Source organism: Schistocerca cancellata, chromosome 7 (assembly GCF_023864275.1).
Source record: "Schistocerca cancellata isolate TAMUIC-IGC-003103 chromosome 7, iqSchCanc2.1, whole genome shotgun sequence".
In the NCBI taxonomy this organism is placed as follows: Eukaryota; Metazoa; Arthropoda; class Insecta; order Orthoptera; family Acrididae; genus Schistocerca; species Schistocerca cancellata.
Window position 1 is genome coordinate 17359111 of NC_064632.1, and position 26688 is coordinate 17385798.

A 26688-nucleotide genomic window follows, 5' to 3' on the forward strand; every position below is an offset into this window, starting at 1 on the left:
CCTTTGTGGATACAGAAAATGTTCGACTGCTGCCCTGGCCAGCACATTCTCCAGATCTCTCACCAACGGAAAAGTCTGGTCAATGGTGGCCGAGCAACTGGCTCGTCACAATACGCCAGTCACTACTCTTGATGAACTGTGGTATCGTGTTGAAGCTGCATGGGCAGTTGCCTATTGCAGAGCTGTTTGGGTCTGTGCATGACAGTTGTTATGTGGAAGGCCTGATAGACGGTTGTCCCTAAGAAGTTCTGGTGCAAGCTAATCAGTAGTGCTACGACGTACTCATCTAGCATTATCTTCAGCGTAGGGTAAGGCACACCCTAAGGCAACAAACAGTAGTTAAAATTTGCTAATGGAGGAAACTGTATGTGTGTGTGTGTATGTAGTTATGCTGGAATGAAGAGACTTACACATGATAGACTAGCATGGATAGCTGCATCAAACTAGCCTTCGCACCGAAGACCACAACAACAACGAGAGGAAATGGTCGAGATTGCTAGCAGATGACGTTTAGTGAGTAGTGTGGTGTAAAGATTGTAGACTGCAAGCAGAGAAAGATTAATTCAAATTAACGAAATGACTCGCGTTTGCCTCTCGGTAGTGCACGGCATGAGGAAGAACCAGCTGACGCAAAATGTGCCGCAGCGATCGGTATGAGGTGGACAGTTGGTTATGGCGCGTACGAGTGTGCAGTGAGTTGACACAAGTGCTCGAGGAGCGCCAAGTTGAGCGCTGACTTCGTGGCTTCCAGTAGGCCTCGACTTCCGAAGGTCGATCGCGGCTTACCCGCAGCTCGCGAAGATGCATTGCCTAGCAAAGAAAACGGAGCCCCACAAGGTAAGAAGGAAACGAAATGAGGGATTGAGATTATACTGCACTGATGAACAAATCGAGTCAAATTTACAAACAACTCGGCGTATTAGTACGACGTTGTGCCCCCTCTGGCCTGGATGCACGCACTGATTCCGTCAGGAATGGTGTCAAAAAGCCGTTGTGTCCTTTTCTGAGGAAAGGTCGCCTACGACCGTTGCAATTGGTTCTCGATATCTCGGATACTGGTACTGGGACGCAGTGACTTGGCGTTAGTCCCACACGTGTTCTGATCAGAGGATCTCGCTGCCCGCGAGAGTACCTCAGCGCCACATGGGCAGTTCACAGAAACACGTGTCACGTGTTGACGAGCATTGTCCTGTTAAAAAATGGTACCACGATACTATCGCCTGAGAGATAACGTACGACCGAGCAGAACGTCCATCGAGTACCGCTCCATCAGTCACTATCAATCGTGACCTGACGCCATACCGACGACTCTCCACAGCCTGACGGAAAGAGTAACCCCGCTGTGCCCCTTCAAAATATTGGAAGAGTGGGACCTCTCGCCATACTCGTCGACGGTGGTCGCTCGGGGTGGTGGAGAACCGCAATCCATCGCTGAGCGCAGCGTGACGCCCCTCATCGGCAGTCTGTGCTTCCTGGTCCCAGCGCAGCTGTTTGTGTTGCGACGTTACACGGGCACCGCAGCCTAGGCATGGGAGGTTATTCCCTTGTCCGGCTGCTGATAGTCTCCGACCAATGGTATGGAATGACATGATTGATTCGGCGATTGGCGTGACTGATTCAGAGATTACATTACAGATGGCACGCAGAGATGTAAAGGGGTTACGAAGTGAAACTTCCTGGCAGATAAAAACTGTGTTCCGGACCGAGACTCGAACTCGGGACCTTTGCCTTTCGCGGGCAAGTGCTCTACCAACTGAGCTACCGAAGCTCATTTGGTAGAGCACTTGCCCGCGAAAGGCAAAGGTCCCGAGTTCGAGTCTCGGTCCGGCACACAGTTTTTATCTGCCAGGAAGTTTCATATCAGCGCACACTCCGCTGCAAAGTGAAAATCTCATTCTGGGGTTACGAAGTGCTTGCTGCACAGGACTGCGACTATCCCTTGTAACGAAGCCTTGCCGACTAGTGTGCTTGTCCTCACGCTCCCATCGAGTCCAACATCGGGCCACTTGACATCTGAATATCCCAAAAATCTGGATATTGCACTATTTGAGCCTTCGGCCACATGGAGACCCATTATGGGGCCTTATTCAAACTCTGTCACACTGTGATAACGGTATCTCACGCGAGTGGTGGTATCTCTGTTTCCTTAACAGTGGTCATCCAAGACTTGGCGCTTTTCACGCCCCTTATTTACCAGCCAGCGCTGGTAACAACCGTGAACACGTACAGCGCCAGTTCCCTCTTGCGGCCGCTCTGCCTGCCACAAAGGATTGCAACTCTTAGTCATTTGTATAGCCGCCGATGGTGTGTACGCGTACGAAGTTACAGTGGTGTTCGACATTCTCTGGATGATTCGCTCTGCTTTTGTCAGGCAGTGTATTTTGTGGATCACTCGCGCACATTTGGTTGAACTGGATCCCAACTTACATCGGACTCCAGTTGAAGGTCCTTGTTCTTTCTTTTACGCGGGAGTTGTTATAAATGATGAGTGCACGAAAAACGTTAACTATTTTTTTATTCGGAGACAGAGACTATTTCTTCAGATATGTTAACTGTAAAGGAGGGTGTTTACTGTGTAAAGCAAGAGTAGCCCAGAAAGGAAACAGAATTGTGCTATAAAAGAATTCATTTAGGAGTTTCCTGGAGTATTTTCCGCGACATTCAACTCTCAAAAACGGAAAAACGAGGCATCTGAAAAATAAATCAGTAACACAATAATCGTTATATTATAAAATTGTTTACTTCTTAAAGTATTTCGGCCCTTGTATTGTTCACTTCTACTAACTTGCGCGAGACTTCTTTTTCCACTACGAATGTGGTTAAAAACAGGTATACAAAGAGATTCACGGATGAACACTGGACAGTTCCATAGGAATGGACGTGACTAACACTACCCCCTGACATATGCCAGATACAGAACGAAAGTGAGTGCCATACTTCTTATTAAAGCATAACATACAAATATGTTTTTTTCTAATTTCCTGAATGTTTACATTCGTATATTATAATCTAGGAAATTGTACTAGGGAAAAAAAAATATTCCGCTTATTGTAGAAGAGTAATACCATACGACATTCCGTAATGGTTCCAGACAGCATTTATTTCAGAGGAGTGATTTGGGACGTTTCGTATTTCTTCAGGTAGGTTAAAAATAGGAGAATGACTGGTTTATACAGCATATGCGTATTAAGTTTCAAAATATGTGCCCTCCTCCCCTCTCCCTCCTAAGCATTTTGCCTGAAAGAAACACTGGTACGAAACATAGTCGCTCAGCGTATATTTTTGAATCTAGAAATTGCTCCCACTGCCAAAGAGATTTAGTGGTCGCTGCTCAAGACGTATGCACTATTTACCTATGCAGTCATGAAAATATTGCACAAGATATCCTCGGTAAGAAAGCTGAACGAAACCTGTTTTCAGCCTGATGACTGAAACAACAATGGGACGTATAAGTTTACCTAGTGCAGGGAAAAATTCCACATGACGGCACGAGTAGTTGGGTTTTTCGCTGAGCGACACGCTTTCGTTTGCCGACGGACGTGGGCCACACAAATTTGTAAATAGTTGGACTAGCCGAGCAACAATTAAACGGCCGTGCGGAGAGCGGCGGCGTTGCCAGGTGTGGCCGGGCCGGGCCGGGCAGCCTGGGCCGGCGGCCGGCGGGTCCCCGCCGCCGCCGTCGCCACGGGCAGCTTTACCGCGACTAGCGCGGCCCGCGGCCCGGGGTAACGCAGCGCGGGCGCAGAGCGCAGAGCGCGGCTCGCTCGGGGCGGCCGGCCGCTACCTGTGGGCGCCTGGCCGCCGAGACGTGGCAACGGCGCATACCGGCCGCCCCCCTCCACGGCCGCCGCCGCCGCCGCCGCCGCGGCTGCCTCACGGCTGCCTCTGCCAGCGCTCCGCCAGCATCGCCATCATCCGCGGCAGCGGCACCGGGACCCCAAAAAATGCTACGCAACCCTCGGGCGGACAAAAAGGAAAAAAACCCCGGAACTAGACAATCCTTTTAGCCCCGAAACGTGGAAAAGCGTTTCCGCCTCCGAGTGAGCTCGGCTCGTGAGGGGGAAGGTGGAGACACAGGGGTCCCAAGGGCCAATAAAATTACTAGGGACATTTATTTCATTCCTCTATCACCTGGCAGCTTCGTTATCAGATTCGTTTCTTTTGCCGGCGCCATCGGAGAGAAGCTGCTTGAAATTTAAACAGACACTACTGCCGAAGGTAGCGCGCTTTCTTTTAATCGACACCCTTACGAACGTATTAAGTCTCAAAAGTGGTACTACGGCCTTGGCGTTTTCTTACACGTTGTATTATTGCGTTATGTCTGCTGTAACGGGGTAATTGTGCTCGTATAAAGGAAAAAAATTCACCGTGTAGCTATAAAACATGTTTATTTCGTATGTCGGCTCAGGAGCATAATAGCTACATTTTCAGTGCAAATACTTCATTTGACGTTGTACAGATAGTGTATAAACGGCATATCTGTACATTAGCCCTACGACAATCATCAGAAAAACTCACTCTACATTGCAAAACGGGACATGTTGATCCAAGTGGATACAACAAAGAATATAAAAATACAAGCCCTGGTAAACAAATGCAAAATTTTGAAGACTGAACTTATACGAACGACAATGACATTCGAGTATACTACTGACAGTCACAGAAACAAGTCTTCCCCGTGTATATTTGGATCATCGTGTGTCATCTTTCAAGAGCGTGGCACTCTTTTTGATGATAACCGACAGGACAAAGCTCAGAAATTGCGTCTGTACAACACTTGCACCGCCCCAAATGAACTGCCTGCTTTGAAAATGCAGCTATAAAGCTCTGCACATAGTATGCATAGTAAACATTTATGCATGCTGATTTGTTTTCCATCGCATAATATAGGTCGCAACTGCGAATCCAGAACGTTCCACCACATTGTGGAAAAGCCTCGAGAACATCGGCCGCACAGCTATTGCAGTTAGTGTAGATATACACGGCTTAGCCTGCATTTGACAACAATACAAAAAGTTCTAAGCTCCCTCAAACAATGGATACCTGAAAAGAATTACAACAGAAGGGTGCGGGAAATAAAAAGTACCTGAGCGAGTTCCCCTCGTTCTACAAACTGTTACCCGTTAAATGTAGATATTCCTAAACTGGTAATGCATAAAAGAGTAAAGTATGACAGCGAACGGCAGTAAGAGCAGCCTTGCTAGTTTAACTGTTTACTGGGAGACGATAAACCTGCACAGCATACATTTTTAGCAGTGCCGATGTAGAACGGTCGCCAATGTTCTACAAATGTCGAAAACATGTTGTGTACTACCCACAAGCAAAGTGGACACGAATGAATATTCTTGGGTAGATATTTCGGACAATTACAGCTGTTACTAAGATTGGCGAGTTATAATGAATAAAAGTATAGTTATAGTAAATATTCTAAGAAAATAACAAATTTCCTGTAGTACAAACAATACATTATTCTAAACATATCAGTTTTAAGAAATTTCGATCATTCATTATCGTGGTAACAGTGCAACTTGGAATACTGAACAGCACGACAATTAATTCCCCACTGAATCCGTTAACTACGCATCGTACGATGGATTATCAATTGGTCCGTAGAGACCACAGCATGAAATGGCTCTGTGTGTTTCCCAATTCACTATGAGAAAGAAGCAGCAAGAAGGTGGACCCAGGCAATAGTTCGTTATCACTTACGCCGTGCAGTTCACGTTGTAAACCCACACGCAATTCATAAGTTTCAAATGAAAGGAATATGTAGTTTTGTAACCATTCTATACGATACTGTTCATTGCATCTCGTAGCCGTACGAAACGCAAAACACTTTTCCAGCTTTAGTTTAACGATAAATGGATGGAAGTGAGCAACGTTAATTTCGATTCAGTCACACGTGTAGAGGTAATCATTTCGAAGTTTGATCACACTAAAACTGATGTGTTCCAAGAGAGCAAGTTACCCCTCACACGACAGAACCTTTGCTCTTCTGAAACGTGTCGGTTATTCTGAAACGTGTGTTTCGAAAGTGATCAGATTTTATGATTATTAAGATTATATGTATGCTTGAGCGGAACCCATTCGCAACTTCTGTTTGTACCAGTAGGGAAAGGCAGTTCTAGTTGGCCATTGACGTCTCTGGTGCAAAAATTCCGCGCAAGTCACAGTCAGCATTCACAAGAAACGACGATTCCATAAAGGAGTTTCAAAAACAACAACGGGACCTTCTCTGTAGGCCTCGCCATCGACGAGATATGTTTTCATGACCTTCACATTTGCACCAACTAGCGCGTTCAGCAGTAGTGCACACAGCGTCAACTTTGTACGATTGTATGAACAGACAACTTTTTTGTGGTGTAAACGTGTTTAAATACTAGAACCCTCAACTAATACAACAATATGTCTCGCGGAGTGATTCACATTTTCTTCTAATCGCCCTGACCAAGGTTCTATGCAACATTCTGCCGTCACAGTGGGCGTAGCTTATCATCTGCTACGTGCCTTATGCTTTCCCGAAATGTGTTTTCTCTCCACGTCCATCGGCTACTCTGGCGGAAAAACGATTTGTGATAACCGCTCTCCTCGGAGTCACCAACCAACGAATATGGTCGTCACCACTCGGCTTCTCTCCGATCGTCAGTGTACAGCAGGCAGCCGAGGCGTGTGCGTGAGAAATGCCCGGGGCCACGAGGAAGCGCAAAGCTGGTGCGGAGCGACGAAGCGCTCCCGTAATTCGACTCGAGGTAACAATGCGGCAGACGCGATAGAAAACCGGGCACATTCCAGTGGGATCGCTCGCGCCTCGGGACGCGCGCACGCACGCACACGCACACACACACACACACACACACACACGGACGTACTCGGCTCTTGAGGTGGCTATCGGACAGGCGCCGGCAACCTTATCGCCGAAACGCATTTAGGACGCCAACTGCATCGTCGAGCCGTTAATAGGTATTAGCCAAGAACACGCCGGCAAGTCGTAAAAATAACGTGTTAATTACCGTCTCCGAGAATTCTTTCAGAAAAACCAATCTCCGGTGGGCGCAACGCTTACGGCTGAAACTGGCTGAAGCGACTGCAATAGAGGTCGTATTTAAAGTTGAGAAAAGCTGCTTCGAGATGAATTCAAGTATTTAGTACCCCGTGCCGATGAATCTGTTTGTAGTGTGGTTCGACTGTGGAAAAGTAAAACAACACAGAAGCAGCACATCCGCTCCACCCAGCCGCATCTGTTCTAACCGCCTCTGGTTCACCGAAGAGCTGCACGTGCGGTCGCATTCCAGCACAGCACGGTAATTGAGCTATCGTGCGTAGCAGCCTTCGCTATTTCCACCTGTCAGTTTGAACTTCACCAAACGGATGCTGATACTCTTTTTATCTGAGCATTATGTATCATTCTCCACATTTTCCAGGTGTCTTATCATTTCCGTTGTGTGTGAATAATTAACTCTTCTTAGACTCAAGAATTTTGACGAATAAAGTGAATAAATAAAATAACTACTGCATATAAATTAGAACGCGTGTTATTCTCAATCTACCTTAATAAACTGGAGAAGATCTACATAATTTCTAGTTTTGCTGAACTTCACCGGTCAGTAGAAAAATTCAGAATTGAAAGACAAGTCAGACAATCACATATTATTCTTGATTGAAACACAAGTATCACCAACACAATACAAATGATATTATGCTGTTTGCCTCTAGTACAGATAAACATAATAACGCATAGAAGAGTTTCATAAACCAGTTCTGAAGTCATGCTGGAAAATTAACTGTAATAAGAGTAAAATTACAACTATGTACACTAAAGACACTGGAAATCAATTACGAATCATACAACCTCTAAATGAGTTATTGTTTTTATAAAAGTCGAATGCAAAGATGTGGGCGAGCGGTTCTAGGCGCTTCAGTCTAGAACGGCGCGACCGCTACGACCGCAGGTTCGAATCCTGCCTCGGGCATGGATGTGTGTGATGTCCTTAGGTTAGTTAGGTTTAAGTATTTCTAAGTTCTAGGGGACTGATGACCTCAGATGTTAAGTCCCATAGTGGTCAGAGTTATTTGAACCATTTTTTGCAAAGACTGCGTCAGAAGAAATAAACATAGCAGCAAAAATGCTGTGGAGTTCTTTTGACACACTAAATTCATTTTCAAAAGTAAGCTTCCGATGTATCTCGATGGAAAGTTTTATAATTAGTGTGTATTACTAATTTTCACATTAGATAGTGAGATGTGAACTTCTAATGTGGGAACCACTTACAAACATAGAACCACTTACAAACATACAGTGACCCAGTAAGTAGTCGAGGATTATACAATGAGGAAAATACAGAGAGGCAGAAAAACAAAGGGACCAACACAGAAACAGGAATAGAAGATGCAGTTATGAAGGAAACTGAAATGTTGATGGGCGAGCGAGTGGTTGGATTATGGACCACAGAAGTTCTTTGTTCCACGACCGTGTGGAAGTTGCGTAGATGGCATTAGAAAGCACGAGCGACCAAAAAATCATGGAAACGCCTGGAGAAGGCTTTTATCTTGCAGTGGGTGTTAAATGACTGACGATGAGGCCTAGGTGATGCATATATACCATATATGATATTCGGGGCAGTTTTGTCCTTTCCTCTCAAAGAGACGAGTCAATTTTTTTTCGATAAGCCTAAGTCGGCATTTATGACGGCCAGAGTACAAGCGATATCAACACGCCCATCAAACCAACATCTAGCATTTTCAGCCTTCTGAGTGGGAACATTGTCATCTTTTCCAATCGGGAAAATAGTTGTGTCATTGAATGAACATGGCCTGCTAAGATAGTTTCATTGAGACAAACTAGTTACCGGTGTTTTCATTGTGACCAAACACCCACTACAAACTACAATATGATCGCCCAAACTATTAAAGAAGATGGCCCACGCCTCAAAGTTAGAGAAAGTCTGTACTTACTGTACCCTTTCCCTAGTGTATTCAGTGCGTAAATACAACTCGCGGTTAGTTTTGTAGAGACAAACCAGTTACCGATACTTTAATTGTGATCATATAACCAATTACAAACCGCAGTATGACCGAGAAACTATTACGGAGAAAGACTGTACTTATTGTACGCTTTCCATAGTATGTTCCACGTGTAAAACGCAGAAAGTTGTAAAAGTAGATACACGAGGGCACGGTACGTATTATCAGGCGGTGGTTCACTAGCTTTCATGATTCCCCCCCCCCCACCTTCTTTACTTCCATTTGGTTTGCAAGAAGTTTATCAACGACAGCAGTACCACGAATGCTTTGTTTGTATACCGTTTTCGACGAGAATGAGTTCTCCAGAAGCACATTAAGCCCGATAACTAGTTTTTAGCCAGATGTGCATGTGTCTCTGTCAATAAGTTTAGGTTTTCTTTCGCTATTGTCTTTATCTTTTCCTGTCGAATACGTTTACACTAAACATCGTAGTTGCACTGGGTGGCGACTGTTGTCACGGAAGCACTAATTGTGCTGGCACCGAATATTTGCAGTTATAGAGTTTCTGCAGACTAGCACAATACCGCATCTACAGCATACTGTCAGTCTGAACAGTCTGATTGTTGAAGTGCAAATGGAAAACAAAACACGACTGTACAAAATTGAAAATTTTTGAAGGACGGGATACAAAACAAAGAATTTTTATTTCGCTGCGTATGTAGTAGCAATTACAACAGCCTTTTTTCGTCTCTGATTTATATTTTATGATTAAATTCACTTATTAAAGTGAAAACCTGTTTTCTTTTTCTTCTGGACTTAAGCTAATACATCTGAAAACATTATGTTAAAATGGTATGGCTGAACTACTGTGCAACTTTAAATAACGACCATACCAAGTAGAAAACTTTATCTTATGTCAGAACATGCTCTCGTAACATGTTCCTACGTCTCCGTCGTCGACAAGGAAACGTTGGCACACTGTGCAAATCCTTCGAGAAAAGACGGCAAGTGTAGTTTCCACGGTTCGTCGTTTTGCGCGAACACAGTTTTATCGTTCTGTGTATTTATGTCAGAATTCACAAGTGAAATGGGTCGTAAAACGAACTGATATTTAAATAGAAGGCCGAGAGAAACTGCAACATTTTTGTACGCACAAAGTCACTGTTTCACTGACTTTTATTTGCAATTACTGTCGCCACAAAAGTGAAGACTTTTCCCACGGTTAACTGGAAGTCAGAAAGTTGCTATCTCCAGAATGAGATTTGTATCTCACCACTCGTCCGCAGTGAAATCTAGTTTCCACAGCCGTAAATTAAGTTAATCGAACACGTTGTGCGACTGGAATGATATTCCAGCTAGACAGTGCCATTTACTTAATCCAACAGATCCAGCTCTTTGATACCTCACCGTGCCCTGGTATACCGCCTCCTTTTATTGTAATGAGGCCAACATTATCACGAAACGACAGGCAATCTGAAGTGAGACACCATCCGACCTTCTCGTTTTCTGATGGCAGGTCGTAGCGATTACCCAGCATCGGGCTTGTTTACGTGTAGAGTCTTCCCCTCTCCCTCTCCAGAGTACATCTTGTAATTAAAACTAGATAGAGCCAAAAACAATCACAAGCTTCTTTTAAGTTGAGAGTGAATGCATATTTTTAAGTGAAAATCTAGACCGTTCATCTGCAGCTTTTCTTTGCATGCAGTCTCGTGCATATTCACATATATAATTCAGGCTTAATTAGGGTTAGTTTTAATCCTCTGAGATGGAGAGATGTTTCTATCAATGAGCCATAAATTGCATCTCACAGATACCTGGTTGTGTAATTACTGCTCGTACGTTATGTTGTGGCTTGTGCGCCTGTTTTGTGTGTGTGTGTTCTTGTTTCCGTACTTTGTGCCGCAACCGGTCTCAGCTGGTGTGCGTTGCCTCAGTGTGTTGCGGCCGGTCCGCTGCTCAGCACACTCAGCGCGCCCGCTCGCCGCTGTTATTTATTAACCCTGTTAGCTGGCGCTGAGCTCTGCGGCAGGCACCTTTTCAGCTAAAAGGGTCCTTGAACTTCCAACTCGCCGCGGAATCAGTGGCTCTTTGTGTCCAATTCCTCTGCGACGGTGGGCGTTCTGCCGAAGGGGAAGGACATTTCGTGGCGCCCACGGAGGGGAAGAGGGGGGGAGGGGGCGCCGACCGGACGGAGCGGGAACAGGAAGAACGAGAATATAGCGGCGGGAAGGTCGCCGTAGATCTTTATTTAAGAAGTCAGAATGAAATTTAATAAGCAGTTTTATTAAGAAAGGGACGGCTAGATACCTCACTGGTGCTACAACTTTTCTCGGCGACGACAATGGACGGCAATGTCGGTTGATGTAGTGGCCTGCGTCATAAATCTGAGGTTGCGCATCCTCTCGCGCCGAAATTTCCCTGCCCCGGTATTCACGTCAATTAACAGCGCGGGATAAATCCTTTGCAAGCAGTAGCCTCGCGGCTTTGTTCCACCGCCATAACTTGCGGGGCCGTAGAGCACGTGTACGAGGCATTCCTCCGAGGTGGCCGGCCAAATGATTCTTTACCTCCCTCCTCCCCCCCCCCTCTCGCCGCCAGACCTAACCCTCACCAGTTCTCACCCCTTCCCCTTCTCGCTTCCACCTTTCTCGGAAGGCGGTCAAGTGTTGCGGCCGGTGGGAGATTGCCAAAGGGACCAAAAAGGCGGCGTTCGTTTCACCGCGGTGTCATTTTCGTCGCCGAGGGCGTCAGGTTTTTAAGAACGCGTCGCCGGACCCGGACGAGTCTGCGCGGCTCGTACTACAGGTCCCCGCATACCAACAGCTGTGTACTTGACGATGTCTCGAAGGCGAGCGACGAACGCGCTTGTTTACAGTCATTCTACGCGATTCTTGCGAGCCACTGGTGCACAAACCATTCGTCAACGGAATTTTAATGTTTCGATACAGTTCCTCGACGTCTTTACGGAAAAAGCATCAGAATTAGAGTACGAATACTGCAGTTTAAGACAACTGGATGCGGGCAAAACAATTTACTTAGTAGTACTATTGTCACCAGTCCGAAGACTGATTTTAACACACGAGTGCTTTCCTAGGCACGGTCGTATTGGAGACGCTACGACCTTGCCTTCCTCCGACCAGTAAACTAACGTACCCAGACAAGTGTAAGGGGACCTACAGTTTAACGTGGACACAGCAATCGCGCTACAGTTTTGCATATTTTACACTGACAAGTCATCACACGAGACACACTCCGTTTTAGTGTTCTAGTGATCCACTGCAACTCGCATCGGAAAATAATAAAATTATTGCAAAACATTTACCGTGCGAGCTATGTACACCTAATTCTTTGCTGCTAACTTGACGATTTGCCAAACCTGTCTGCTTTTACAATGTTCTGTCCAGTTAATAATTTTCAAAATTTTCTCGGATAATCTAAAAACTTCACTCTCGGCCGTCCTGGTCGTTTCGTCCTGATGATTCTTCCACAGAAACTCTGATGACTGACTGTTCTTGTGACCTCGTTACATCCTCAATCCAATTAATCCTTTCAAGTTTTATGTTTGGTACAACGTCAGGTTGTTGAAATAGGTCTTCATATACCTGCTTACTCCTTGGCGCTACAGGCCATGTAGGGCCTCGGCCTCTCTGATGATCACAGCCCAATCCTGGCGATTTTCTGCTCGTTTCCTCCATCTCCTGACTCCCAGTCTTTCTCGAATCATTTTCCACAACCTCCAGCCATCGTTTCCGGGGTCTCCCTTTGCTGCTTTTGCCACTTGGATTTCCTGTGTAAACCTTTTTGACAGGTCGATCGTCCGACATTCGCTCTACATGGCCCAGCCATCTCAATCCGTTACACTTAATTTCAGTCATCAAGTCAGGATTTCTGTACAGTTCTTCCAATTCCTGTTTCCCCTTATCCTCCATTGTCCCGCCTCATACACGGCTCCAAAAATCTTTCTTAATATTTTTCTCTCCCATCTTCTCCAGAGCTCTTCTTCTGCTACAACCATTGTTCATGTTTCTGAGCCATGCATTACCACCGGTGTTATGACTGTTCGATAGACAGTCACCTTCGATTTTCTGCTCCGACTACGTCACTGAAGGATCTTGATCAGTGCCCAGTAAGCTCTGTTTCCTGCAGCCATCCTGGGTTTTATTTCTTCTCTTATTCTGCTATCCTCCGTAACCAGCTCTCCCAGGTATTGGAACTTCTCACATCTCTCACAACTGCCTCTGTTCAACTCAATATATTTGTCTTTAACAACTGCATTTTTCATGGAAGCAAAGACGTACTGTGTTTTTGTCTTGTTTACTCTAACTCATAAAAATAGGTCATATGGTGCTACGTTATTGCGGATTAGCCATTCTCCACTGACGAGTTTCTACCCTCCTTCAAAAAATTTACGTAGTTTTCTTCTGGAGTTTCTGCTACCGCAATCCTGAATACGCTTTCTTCTTGTGATCTCATTACATGACCAATCCAATTAATCCTTACGGCATTTATTTACGGTACAATTACAGGTCCATTAAATTCTCCACTGCTAAAATTCTTCACCGCAGAAAAAGAATTGTAGTATTTTCATCTCGTGCGCTTCTTTTTCTTCTGAGTTCAGGTTTCACCTGTTAAGGGTACCTGTACAGGGTGACTCCGTGCTGATATTAAAAACTTCCAGCGATGATGGAGAAGTGTAAAAGTAGCAGTCTGTGGTAAGGGATGCTGGTCTGCAAACGACGGAGTCGAAAGTTACAAATAAAAGTCGGTCTGATACCACTGACAATGTAATACACGTACCGATACTGTTGCTGCTACGACTGTAGGGTAGGAAACTTTCAGATGTGGTAGTACGGACCTAGACAATACAAGAGTGCCCAGTAAGTATGGGCTCTAAAATGCGTAACGGTATCTTAATAATTCTGGCCGCTTGTTTACCGGAGGAGATGCGTTTTAAAGTATCGAATATGGCTCTGAGCACTATGGGACTTAACATCTTAGGTCATAAGTCCCCTAGAACTTAGAACTACTTAAACCTACCTAACCTAAGGACATCACACACACCCATGCCCGAGGCAGGATTTGAACCTGCGACCGTAGCAGTCCCGCGGTTCCGGACTGCAGCGCCAGAACCGCACGGCCACCACGGCCGGCACAGTATCGAATATGAAAATGTGCTCATAGCCCTCAAGGTACAGAGTTTAGAGCCCATGTTTACTAGAATTTTTTTTTTCATACTGCCACATCTGAAAGTTGCGTACTCACAAGCTTAGAGAGCAACAGTACCGGTACATGTATTCCTCTATAAGAGGTATCAGAACAAGTTTCTTTCATTGCTTCCCACTTGGTCGTTTCCGAACCAGGGTCCCTTACCTCAAATTAATACATTTGCCCTTCTCCACAACCCCTGAAAGTTTGTAACTTCATCACGGATTCATGACTTAGAGAAGCGTGTTTTGGATTTCCTTGACTAGAAGAAGGGATTGCTCGATACGACGCACACCTTATATTAATTTCATAACGGCGGTAAGTCTTAGGGAAAGGGAGAGAGGGGTAGTTACCAATTTAAGAGGCAGACCAAGCAGGTTCAAGCTCACGTAGGATGCAATTGTTATGCAGGGATGAAGGGGTATGAACAGTATAATGTATGGTGAAGAGCGTGTGGTCTTGAGAGAGAAGACCACGGCAGCAGAACTTTGGTCTTCCTAGAGATAATTTTGCACTAAGTTATTCGACAGAGAGTTCTAATTCAACATTAAACGTATTTGCTGTAGTGAAGAACGTTCCCAGATAATTAAATTATTGTGTGTCACGTCAAGGGGGGGGGGGCAGAGTATTGTGGCGCGAAAGGTGGGCAGTCGCACCTAGCTTCCTACTGTAGTACAGAGAGTACCGCCCCGTCACAAAGCTGAGGCAAATGTGGTCAGAACGTCAGAACGGAGTGGCGCGGCAGACTGGCAGACTGGCGCGAGCCGGCCGCGGCCACCAACCAGCACGCGTGGCGCGCGCTTAAGCGCAGCCGCGGCGGTCAGCGGCAGCATTGTGCGCTGCACTCATTAAGGACTGGGGGTACGTCCCCCGTGTAGTGGTATCGCTTTACAGGTTCTCAACCGGCGGGAAATTTGTGATATCGCCGGACAAAAGGGGCGGCTGTCAGCCGGCTGCGGCCCGCATTGTGCCGCACGCCCCCCACAATCCACAACACGGCCGCCGAGAACTCTGGAAGGTCAAACAGAGCAGAACAGAAAAAGAAAAAAACAAAGCCCCCAGCCCCAGCAGCCGCGCCGGCGCTCTATCCAAAGAGGGGCAGAGGCGAGCGCCGACGTCGGCCGACTATTTCTGTCCCTTCCTAGTTCTTCGTCTTCCTCGCTCACATCCTCCTCCTAATGCCGCACTTGGCAAATCTGTGCACTCATCTTATTTTTTATTTATTTATGCACATATTTCAAGAGGAAAGGATTGGCGCTTCAGGTCCTCTCTTGCATCTCGTCAGATTTCCATAGTGAGTAAACATCGCAATTTCTATGGGACAATTATCACGAAGGCAAAAACAATAATAGTAATAATGGCAATACGTATAGTACTGCAGATGTGGAATGTAAGGAATGTCAGTGTCAACAACAACGAATAATTTCCCACTGATGTGTTGCCGAATGTGAGTAGTTACAACCGACAGAATCGCATGTGTGTTCTCTGCTGCGGTGAGTAATATTCTACAATTTTCCTGCTTCGTGCAGCACACTCGATCTGTCCTTTCTACCTCTACAGCTACACGGATACATACATTTTAAGTCGCTGTAGTCGAAAAAGAGAAAACCACAGGGTTGTTGATTGTCACAACTGGCATTAAATGTATGTATTGAAAAGACTACGAGGAAAGTCTTGGACAATTCCGATGTCAGAGTGGCCTGTCACAGAAAAAAGTACGATATGGTTCGCTGATAACATAGCAGTAATCGCTGAAAGTTAACAGAATTGAATCAGGTGCCCAGTGAAATGAGAGGGTGCTACCTACACTCTCTAACATGCACATAAACAAAAAGAAAAGCAAGGTAATCGTGTGCGCAGCAGGTGCAGGGGTTGGACAAAAATATGGAAACAACGCAAGAAAGGCGTGCTCGAACATAAACGCAAACAATAGCAAAGCCTGCAAGTTGGCTACGAACGGCACCCGTGCGACGTCCAAGTGTCAGTCGTGGCCATAACAGCGTTCTGCATAGTTGTGAGCGCATTATGTTGGAGCCAGAGTATTCGAACGCAGCAGACTGTTGGTTCTCCTACGGTGGGTGCTCCCCTCACCAACGTACCTAAAGTGTTTGGCGTTTCAAGAGACACCAATCGAAAAGTTATACCGCATACAGGGAAAGAGGAAAAACGTCATATACTAAATCTTATCGCCGGCGGAAGTGTGTGCTGAATGAGCAGGAAAGACGATCATTGAATAAGATTATGACACAAAATAAGGGGAGGACAGATTCAGATTCAAAGCCTCTGCAGAACTCCGTGTCAGTAACAAAACACTCGAAGTGAGCTCCAGAAGCTGTGAACTGGTGGGCCAGCTGGAAATCCAAAACTCCTCATCAGTGATACAGATGCACGTAGCAGGAGAATGTGGCGCAGAAGATATAAAACCTGGGCTACGGAGCAATGTAAGAATATCATTCGGTCGGACGTGTCTTGTTTTACGCTGTTTTCAACTTCGTCCCAAAAGTGGAACATCACGGGGTTCTGTGATGTTATCGGCAGGCATATCGTAGTATTCCAGGAGCTCCGTCACTACCAAAGAACATGTGACGATTCTGGCCGATCAGATCCATCCCACAGGACAATGCTTGTTCCCCAGTGGTGACGCTGTGTTACGAGAAGAGCCTGTCCACACAGCTCGCATCGCACCGGGCTGGTTCTTGAACAACAGGATGAGTTGTCGTATGTCCTCTGGTCTTCACAGTCACCAGATCTCAATATTATTCAGCCTTTGTGATTTACTTTGGAGGAAAGGGTGCTTCATCACCAGCCACCTGCATTATCGTTACCTGTCGTTACCTAACTTGCCACTATTTTGCAGTACGGATGGTGTAAGGTCCCCCCCCCCCCCCTTTGAGCAGTACAGTTATCTGTATTTATCAGTTTCGAGACGATTGAAAGCTGCCTCCTACATCTTACTAGGCATGGTAATATTATGTTTCCATGTTTCTGTCCACCCCTGTAGGTATGCTGAATGTGAAACTTGGACAAGAAGAACTCGAGGAGTTTTGCTACCCAGGAAATAGAATAGATAACGAAGAAAGATGGAATGATTGCACGAGGAAAGGGACCTTTCTGAACAAAGGAACAACTGCCAACATTCAAAAATTAAAATCCTGAGAAATCTTGAGATTGGAAAATGGTTAAAGAAAAGTTGTGGTTGTAGAACGGATCTGTGTGGAAGCAAGGCATGGATAATAGGAAGACAGAAATGAAAAGATAAGAACCCTTTGAAATATGACGTTACAAGAGACTGTTGACTATGAGATGGTTTGTTGGAGTACGATTAAACGAGCCAAACAGAAAAAAGAACCGATGGAACAGACTGGTTGTGCACATTTACGAAATGAGTCATTGCTGAAAAGTGTAGCCCAAGGGATAATGGAAGGAAAGAATCGCAAGGTAGCCCTAAATATGAATAAGGAAGAAATATGGTTTGTGCTGTGTGCTACAGCAATTATATCGAAATGGAGGGGCAATTGGCATGCGACAGGAACCGTAAACTGTATGAAACAACATTTGGGTTGGTGGTACAAATGACAACAGTCGAAACAGATTTACCGCATTTTCTCGAAGCGGAAAAAAAGAATTTTTTCAAGAGTAAGATATTTTTAAGCATTAATTTTCTGCTGCTTATTATGTTACTGATAATCATCATTCCGTATACTAGTCTCGATTTCAGTCTATGCACAAAACTTCGCAAAAATTTACTGGTATTCCGTTCTAACCACGTTCGCCACGTATCAACTGCGAAACACCACTTAATTAATCCTGTTTGTTTACGTACTTCTAAAAGCGTCTTTCAAAAGTGGTAATATGTCACTGAAGATATAACAATTTCTTGATCTAAAGGTTTTTAGCGCTTTGAATAGATCGATAGGATGTCGATAAACGACTGTTGACTTCTTAGCAGTCTACAGATTTTTTTTCCTCGGAGGCGCTAAAGCTTACAGGCACTGCACCTTATTTACTGTGAAGAGGGAGACAGGAGAAATGGGTTGGGCGCTGGATATAATAAAATAATATATTGTAGAAGAATGGGGATTCGAAGCATCGCTTCCACACGTCCGCAACCGACGCAAGGCAACGTGTGGACTCATCAACACAATAGCTGGAAGGAGGCAGCACTTCAAGGAACCAAAACATCAAGCAAATGGCACCGTAGGCCAAGTACGAGACTGCGTGCTTGACTGGCAAGAAACCACTGGGAATAGTTAAATATTAGTTCATTTTGATTATTCGCAGGGCAGTTATTAGATTAAATGTTGGACGAAGCAGCTGATGCATTACCTGTTGGCTTTCCTGTCGGGGTCTTCGGCCGACATGTGTTTAACGATTTTTGCGACGTTTCGCCAGCACCAGTGGTGGGCATTCAAAGGTTCATCATGTGGCGGGTAGAGGGTGGAGGGGGACCTTCGGCAATTCCAACCACTAGTGCTGACGATACGTCTGCCGAAGATCCCGAGACAAGAGCATGTGGCCACGTAAGTCAATTTTCTGTACGAGCTGGCTCTCGCTAATTAGTTAGCTAAAAGGCAAGCTGTGATGCGACATTTTTCTGTTAACTAGCTGACTGAATGATCATTTATCGTAATTGATGAAGTCCTCCAGTGACCTTAAGACGTAATAGTGTGAAAGGTTCAGCAAAGCGCACCTTCGCGTCCGGTAGATTGCACGGTGGCACGCTGGCGCCATTAGTGCTTAAGGAAGCAGCCACCGCAGTGTGAGCGCTGTCCCCAGACGGAAGGGCAGGAGGGAGCGTCCTTCCCGCGGCGTGGCCGCAGAAGTGGATCTGTGGGTCGGCTGGCGGGGCCAGGGAGGCAGTAAGTAAGACGGACCTCGCCGCCGCCGCCGCCGCCGACTGGAACCGTCCGCTCGTGGCCGCTCGAGATCACGACCGGCGTGATGTCCACCTGTCTCCCCCCGCCGTTACATAAGGCTCCGCGGAGCCGAGACGGAGCTGTCCCTGCAGCCGTGGCGGGGGCGGGCAGCCGTGTATCTGTGCGTGCGTGCGCACCTTTAGCCCAGCATCTTGATAACTGCCCTCCGCCGCCACTATCCCGCAAGTCAGACACGTGACTGCTGTGGTCTGCAGGGAGCTCTCATAGAACGAGAGACAGGCAGAGAGAGAGAGAGAGAGATGGCGCCGCTTGCACATTATTATTCCGACCGAGAGAAACGCGGTATGTATAAGGCAAGAATAACGTGACACGTAGACCTGGAAAAGTAGCGAGATAGACGGACGGCGGGCGAGCGGGTCTTAAAAGCCGCGGTGGCAGCGCAACATACAAAACTGCCCGCACACCCGCCTCACGAGTCCCAGCACACGAGCGGCTTCTCGAGAAAGTGCCGACGAAAGCGCGCTCCTCGAAAAGTGATGCTGAAAATAAACGGAAAAAATAACGTTGTAGGAACAAGTAGTAGGAGGAGTAGGATGGTGGAGATGGACTTTAATAAATTACAGCATCGCGTAGGAGGGCGCGCCTTGTCGCAGAGGCAGGAAATCTAGCAGGCGGCAGAAAGCTGGGCGACGCTCCGGGCTCGGTAACTCGTGGCGGCAACTATTACAACTGACACATTTATCAAACGAGATAAGTGAGTCCATTGTTAAGCCCGACGTGGGTCAAGTACAGGAACAGGGCGCGTCCGTCTCGTTGCGCAGCGCTTTACGTCCCAACATATCTCCCCCGTATTGTTTTAATGGGCTGACCGAGTCCGACCGGCGTTTAGCGACCGCAGGCTGCTGTACTGTTCCACCTCTGATCACCTCGTCGTCGGCGAGACGTGGAACACTAATCTCCCCTCTTTCCTTCCAGTACTGCTCTCACATGTGCGAATTCAGTTCTAGATAACAACTTTTTAGGCTGCTTGGTGGTTTTGTGTGGATTTGTAGTATCATGCCACAAATTCAGAAGTTCGGGGCTCAGTTCCTAGTTAGTCTTGGATTTTTCTTAGTCTCATCTATCGTTTCTTTTACTTCTGGAAATTATACAGTCGGACATACACCCTAAAAATAACACTTGAAGTCAAAATCAATCAAGAAAATATTATGTATTCACTTTCTGTGACATAAACAGACATGTTAGGAACTGAAAAAAACATAAATACTGCAAATTAATAATAATTCCATATACTGACATCTTGAACATAAAAATGGAACAGCGGTCAGGTACAAAAGTAAACGTACACTATGATGTTCTTCACTTTCAGGCCGAACTTAATATTTTGTATTGCCACCTTCTACTCCGATCACAGCTTCCAAAGTTCGAGGCATAGATTCCACCAATTTTTTTGTGTACGCAGGTGTAAAGTTATTCCACTCTTTCACTAAGGCTGCTTTTAAATCGTCTTTGCTTTTGATGCTGTATTTTTTTATCCTACACTTTAGTTCTCCCCAAAGATGTTCAATTGGGTTAACGTCTGGTGACGGCGGAGGCGAATGCAACTGTTTTGGTACATTGTAAAGTAGCCATTCTTACGACAATGGCCATATGCTTGGGGTCATTGTCTTGCTGAAACACCCAGTCTGTTCTTAGTCCCAGTTTCTCCGCAGATTGCTTCAGATTCTCCTTTCAGATGATGATATAATTCCATTTATCCATAATACCTTCAATAAATACTAAATTCCCAACTCCAGCTCCAGACATGCAACCCCACACAAGAATATTTCCACCACCGTGCTTCAAGGATGGGACAAGATTTCTCTTCTTCCAACTTTCATTTCTTTTTTCACCACACCTTTTGTTGTCCATCACACTGGAAGATGTTAAACTTACTCTCATCCGTGAAAAGTATTGTATTCCAAAATGTGGAATCTTTATTTCGGTCCAGAGTTGCATATTCTAGGCGCTTCTGTTCATTTACCCTGCTTATGAACGGTTTCTTCCTTGCTGTTCTACTTTCAAGTCCATGATCGTGCAGCGGTCTTCGTACTGTTATGGGAGGAACATTATTTCCAGTAGTATTTGCGACATTTAATGGCAACTCCGTAGCTGAAATTCAAGGATCCGCATTCACTTTTCTAATGATGTGTCGGTACTCCCTGTTAGATAATTTTGGTAGTCGTCCACATCTAGCTTTTTTTCTACACTTCCTCGATCCCTGTAATTTCTTATTATGCTCTGGACACTTGCATGGCTCCTTCTAACAATTTCCCCAATTTTCCGCAGTGAAAAGCCGTTTTTACTGAGCTCACTAATATTTTCCCTCATCTCCACTGGTATTTCGGTTCTTCTTGAATGCATGGTTCAAATGGCTTTGAGCATTATGGGACTTTAACATCTGAGGTCATCAATCCCCTAGACCTTAGAACTACTTAAACCTAACTAACCTAAGGACATCACACACATCCATGCCCGAGGCAGGATTCGAACCTGCGACCGTAGCGGTCGCGCAGTTCCAGACTGAAGCGCCTAGAAGAGCTCGGCCACACCGGCCGGCTTGAATCCATGTTATGCGATCAAATTATGTACTGCAATACACGTCTGTTATATCAAAAAACCACACCCCTTGCACCGCGTTCACTGCAACGTCTCTCTTGCAACTAACTACAGACTCGAAGTGTATGTTGACTTCTGCACCGCAGTAAACAAACACAGTTGCACCTGTCACGCTTGCAGTGCACGACACCGGTCTGAGGAACTTGGTTTATGTTGCTGTGGACGTGGACGCAGGCACAGAGTTGCACGTCCACCTCTGTACGTCCAGGCTGTACGCAACATGCATTAGTCTACGGTGAAAGGTAAGTATCCATGTTACTGACTATATAGGTCAATACAAGCATTGGTGGAAGGCAGGCGCATAACAGCTCCAATTGGACCATGCCTGGTAAAGTACTGGGGTGTTCAAATCAACCATCGGGTTGTAGACGTTTTGTATACTAGAAAGGATGCATGTTTTAAGTTTCAGCGCTTGATGATAGGGTAATCCCCATCCTCATATAAAAAGGATTGAAAATAGATAGCTATTGTAGCGGAAAGACGAACAAATTGTCGTAAGGGTCATCCATTATTTTTCTTAAAAGTATAGAGACGTCCTGGAATGACACTTTCTTTATCATAATGAGATACCTATAACCAGAACAAGATGTATACCTCCCTACAAGTTATTTTAATTTCCAGCAATTTTTTTACAATAACGACAGAAGCTACACATTCCTGAGTGATCGAAACATTTGGAACACATCTTGTCAATTCTGGTGTATAAGGGAAAAGTTTACAATGATGCAAAGAATTACGTTTTTTGGAACATATTTTCATTGAGTTCACAAATAAAAATAAGTGAAATCCACAAGACGTTAAAGCGGGATGGGGAAGGAAGAACAAAAAACGACTATTGCTAGAAATATTAAATGGTCTCTAACCATACCAAAACGGTTTATACTCGCCCTGGAACGTGATTACTAATTTTTGTTAGTATCACATGAAACACGAACTTAAACGCGAGGCAGCTTACCGAGACAAAATACAAAGAAAAAAGAAATTGTTAGAATGAGCTACAATACTGATGCAGCCGCGTCACATGAAAATCGTCGCCTGAAATCAGTATATTCCTGCTATATTTGGGTCATGCTGTCTTTAACGTGTGGTAAGTAGGTCAGAATGTTTACATGTTACTGAGTAAACGCAGGTGATAAGATCTGTGGGAGAGTGCTCCACGCCCACGTTATATACAAAATTACACTGTGTCGGCCACAAGTATTATTTTGACCGCCTACGAGTTCGTTCGCAGGGATAGGGGTCCTTTCTGCAGTAAGCGCCTCCGGCGCCCTATATATAAATATTCATAGAACCCTTAGGAGATCCTCTCGAATATCTTAACATGAGATCGAAGCACAATTCAGGCCAGTTCCAGCCTCAAGCATACCGAGGTGCGCCCCAAACTATGATATGCTGGTGTGGTGTCAACAACAAGTGAACAGATGAAAACTTCAAGTGTCATATTAGTTATTTCTCGATTCGTGCTCAGAGTTATTCGGTTGTCCAGTCCAGAGGAAATTTGAGTAACGCTAACCGCGTGCAGAATGCGTATGTAGCGCCATTAGACATTTCTGTTCTTTCACAGTCGACGCCAGATTTCTTCCAAGACTTACCAACAGCGCTCGCTAAGAAGTTAGCCACGATTATTTTACTTTTTCAACTGGGGAAAAAGTAAGTGACCAATGCGTAAAACATTCGCCACTTTTGGATCGTACAGTACTTGTAACCGGCCAACTGAGTCCGTCGTACCATATGTTTTTCAAATCATTTGTTTATATTTCTCTGGTCAGATGAGTTTAGTCTAGTCAAAAAATGGTTAAAAGTAGGGAATCATATTGAAAGAAATATTTCCACAAAACAATCCTTGCTTTACTTCATAGGAAAAACATGTAAGAGCAACTGTGCTGTTTTTTTTATTATTTCTTCTTTTAATTCTTAACCGTGGCGTTCAGCAACAAGTCTGTCTGTCTTCAGTGCCACACGTGTCCAAGAAGTCTAAAGTGTTGTGTGCACCATTTGATTGAAATGATATGTTTCTTGTTGCAGTGTCATAATAACGGAAACAATGTACTAGATTTCAGAATACGGGTTAAATTTCGAGAAAAGTTACCAGATATAACGTTCGACTGTTGTGCAGTCATCTGAGTTTTCCGTAACAGGCGGGCCTAATATCCAGTAATTTTGTCTGCATACACAGCTACTGCAAGAGCTGTAAAATCGAATGGTGAGTAATTCGAGATAAGTGCTTACAGCTGACTGCCAACATATGCAACTAGGCAGAAGAGCCGTAGTTCAGTGATTACTCGACTGCCGAACAATCAATGGAAGCATTCACGTCCACCAAGTATAGTCACATCCACCAAGTATCCGAGAGAAAGCGTACGAACCGATTTCAAGTGAAACGATCACATAAAACTAATCGCAAGAATGGTAGAAGCGAGACACGTCCTGTGGAAGAATCCTCGGGAACTGCCATCCACCCGCGGAGTGGTCGCGCGGTTTGAGGCGTCATGTCTCGGATTGAGCGAGACCTGCCGCCGGAGGTTCGAGTCCTCCCTCGGGTATGTGTGTGTGTGTGTGTGTGTGTGTGTGTGTGTTGTTCTTCGCATAAGTTACTTTAAGTAGTGTGTAAGTCTAGGGACCGATGAGCTCAGCAGATTGGTCGCTTAGGAATTCACACACCCACGAAGGAGGCAGCTTACAAAATCGTCGTTTCAATGATGGTAGCATATTGCTTGTCAGTCTGGGGACCATGCCGGAAAAGTGAGATAAAGGAATTAGGGAAGATCCACAGAAGAGCGGCACATTTCGTCACAGGTTCGATCAGGAAGCGCGGAAGCTTCACGGAAATGCTCCTCCACCTCCAGTCGAAGACTTTACGAATAAGGCGTTGTGCATCACGGTGCGGCTTACCGTTTAAATTATGTGAGCGTGCTTTCCTACAAGAGTCAAGCAATATACAAGGTGTTTCAGGAGCAATGGTTAGTATCCAGCGATATGACACAAACGATCATTCGAAGCAGAAAGTACAGTAAACGTGGACTCTAAAATGCGTACCTCAAGAGCTATGAACAACTGTTCAGTAGAAAAGACTTATTTCTCAAAAGGGAAGATGAAAAAATATGGATTTTAGAGCCGATAATTTGTACACCCTTTTGCTTCGTATGATCGTTCCTCTCATATCCCAGGGTATTGACCATTGCTCCTGGGACAGCATGCTTTACTTCTTTCTCGCGAAGATACCACACGAAAGTAAAATTAGAAAGATCTGAGATGATATGGGGTCTTACAAACAATCATTCCTCGCATGCACCATTCGCGACTGGAACAGGAAAGGGGGAAAGCGACAAAAAAATGGCTCTGAGCACTGTGGGACTCAACTTCTGAGGTCATTAGTCCCCTAGAGCTCAGAACTACTTCAACCTAACTAACCTAACGACATCACACACATCCATGCCCGAGGCAGGATTCGAACCTGCGACCGTAGCGGCCTCGTGGTTCCAGACTGCAGCGCCTAGAACCGCACGGCCACTTCGGCCGGCGGAAAGTGACAGTGGTACACAAACTACCCTCCGCCACACGCCATAATGTGGCTTGCGGAGTTTGGATGTCGATGTACACTGCTGGCACGAAACGAGATAATGCATAAATGTTGTCAGGAATTTCATTTCCCTTGCTGTCTTATGAACAGCTTGGCAAAATACACGAAGGCAACTTTCGAGCTATGTGAAACAGAACTGTGTGAACCAAAGAGGAAAACGAAAAACCGTATGAGATATTTCGAGGCAGCGAGCGCATCCGTTCTTCCGAACAACCGTCGGCAATAAATTTCACACTCTGGGTAGACATCAGCGCAAGGGCAGTCTCCGGAGAAATGAATCACTTAGTGTTATCTCCAGATTCATCTGTATCCCTTCCACTCTGATCCGCCGTCGGAGCAATAAGCAGGCGGCGCACATGTGCCGGCCGAGGCCTGACAAGCCCAAATCACGCGCAGAACACGGATGGATGATATATGGGGGCTTAGCGCGGGCTGCGCCTGCGCCGGCAGCCGCCGCCGCCGCCGCCGCTCCACAAGAAGAGATTTGTTTTCCCAAACCGGCTCGACCGCGGCCCGGCGCGGCAAACAGAGCAACGGAACCCACCTCTCAAACATATCACGGAGCGCTGTGCTCGTTAATGAGTTCATCTTGGGACACGGGGACCGCGGCCGGCGGACAATCAGAAAGTACCGCGTCACGGCGCCCGCTGATGGAAGCGACGGCCGCTGGCCGCCGACACCTCTGCCTGTGCTCCCCGTGGCCGTGCCCGTGGCCACGGCTCTGGCCAACCAGATCCGGGTTCGAGGCAGCCAATCGAATTCCCCCTAACTGCAAACTGATTTCCCTCTTAGCTCGTACGTTCTTTGCTTTAATGCATTTGTAACCGCCGTTAAAAAACACTTAACTTGCATGATAAACTGCTCTTATAGTACTAAGAATATCCTATAGTTTTTACTTCGATTCATTTGCCAGTTGCGTCTAATACAAGTACTGCCTCACGAAAGGATATACTTAAAAAGCAGACATCGATATTACGGGTGTTATCTGCACAAATCCCTGAAATGGAAGCAGCGACATAGAAGAAATCAGACTGGGTTGTACCTTATCCCCGTGAGCTGGCATGAAGGAAATCGGTGAGATTTTTGCAAAGAAACTTAAAAGATCAGGAGAAGAAATTTAAATTTAGTGGTTTCCTCATAACATAGCAAATGTGTCATATTCGCCAAAGGTCTTGGAACAGAAAGGATCGTGTCTTTAAAAGAGGTTATCACATAAATACTAATAAAGAAAACAAAAGCAATGGAATGAATTCGAACTGAACAAACCATGAACAGGGTTTTAGATTAAGTAATGAGATGCTAAAAGAAGTTGTGTTTTCGTATTTGGGCAGCAAAACAACTTACGACGGCCAACGCGTACAGGATGTAAAATGACTGCAAGACTGCCGCTTGAAAAAAGAAGAGCAT

At 45.5% G+C, this 26688-nt stretch overlaps 1 protein-coding gene and 1 non-coding gene across 4 annotated transcripts in view; both read right to left on the minus strand.

Moving 5' to 3' along the window:
• The window catches only part of LOC126092535 (protein dachsous-like), a 590094-nt gene that overhangs the window by 449291 nt on the left and 114115 nt on the right, over nt 1-26688 (minus strand). The window lies entirely within an intron of this gene.
• Trnas-cga (transfer RNA serine (anticodon CGA)) lies at nt 1694-1768 on the minus strand. The gene has a single exon. It is a non-coding gene; the product is annotated as a tRNA-Ser (tRNA).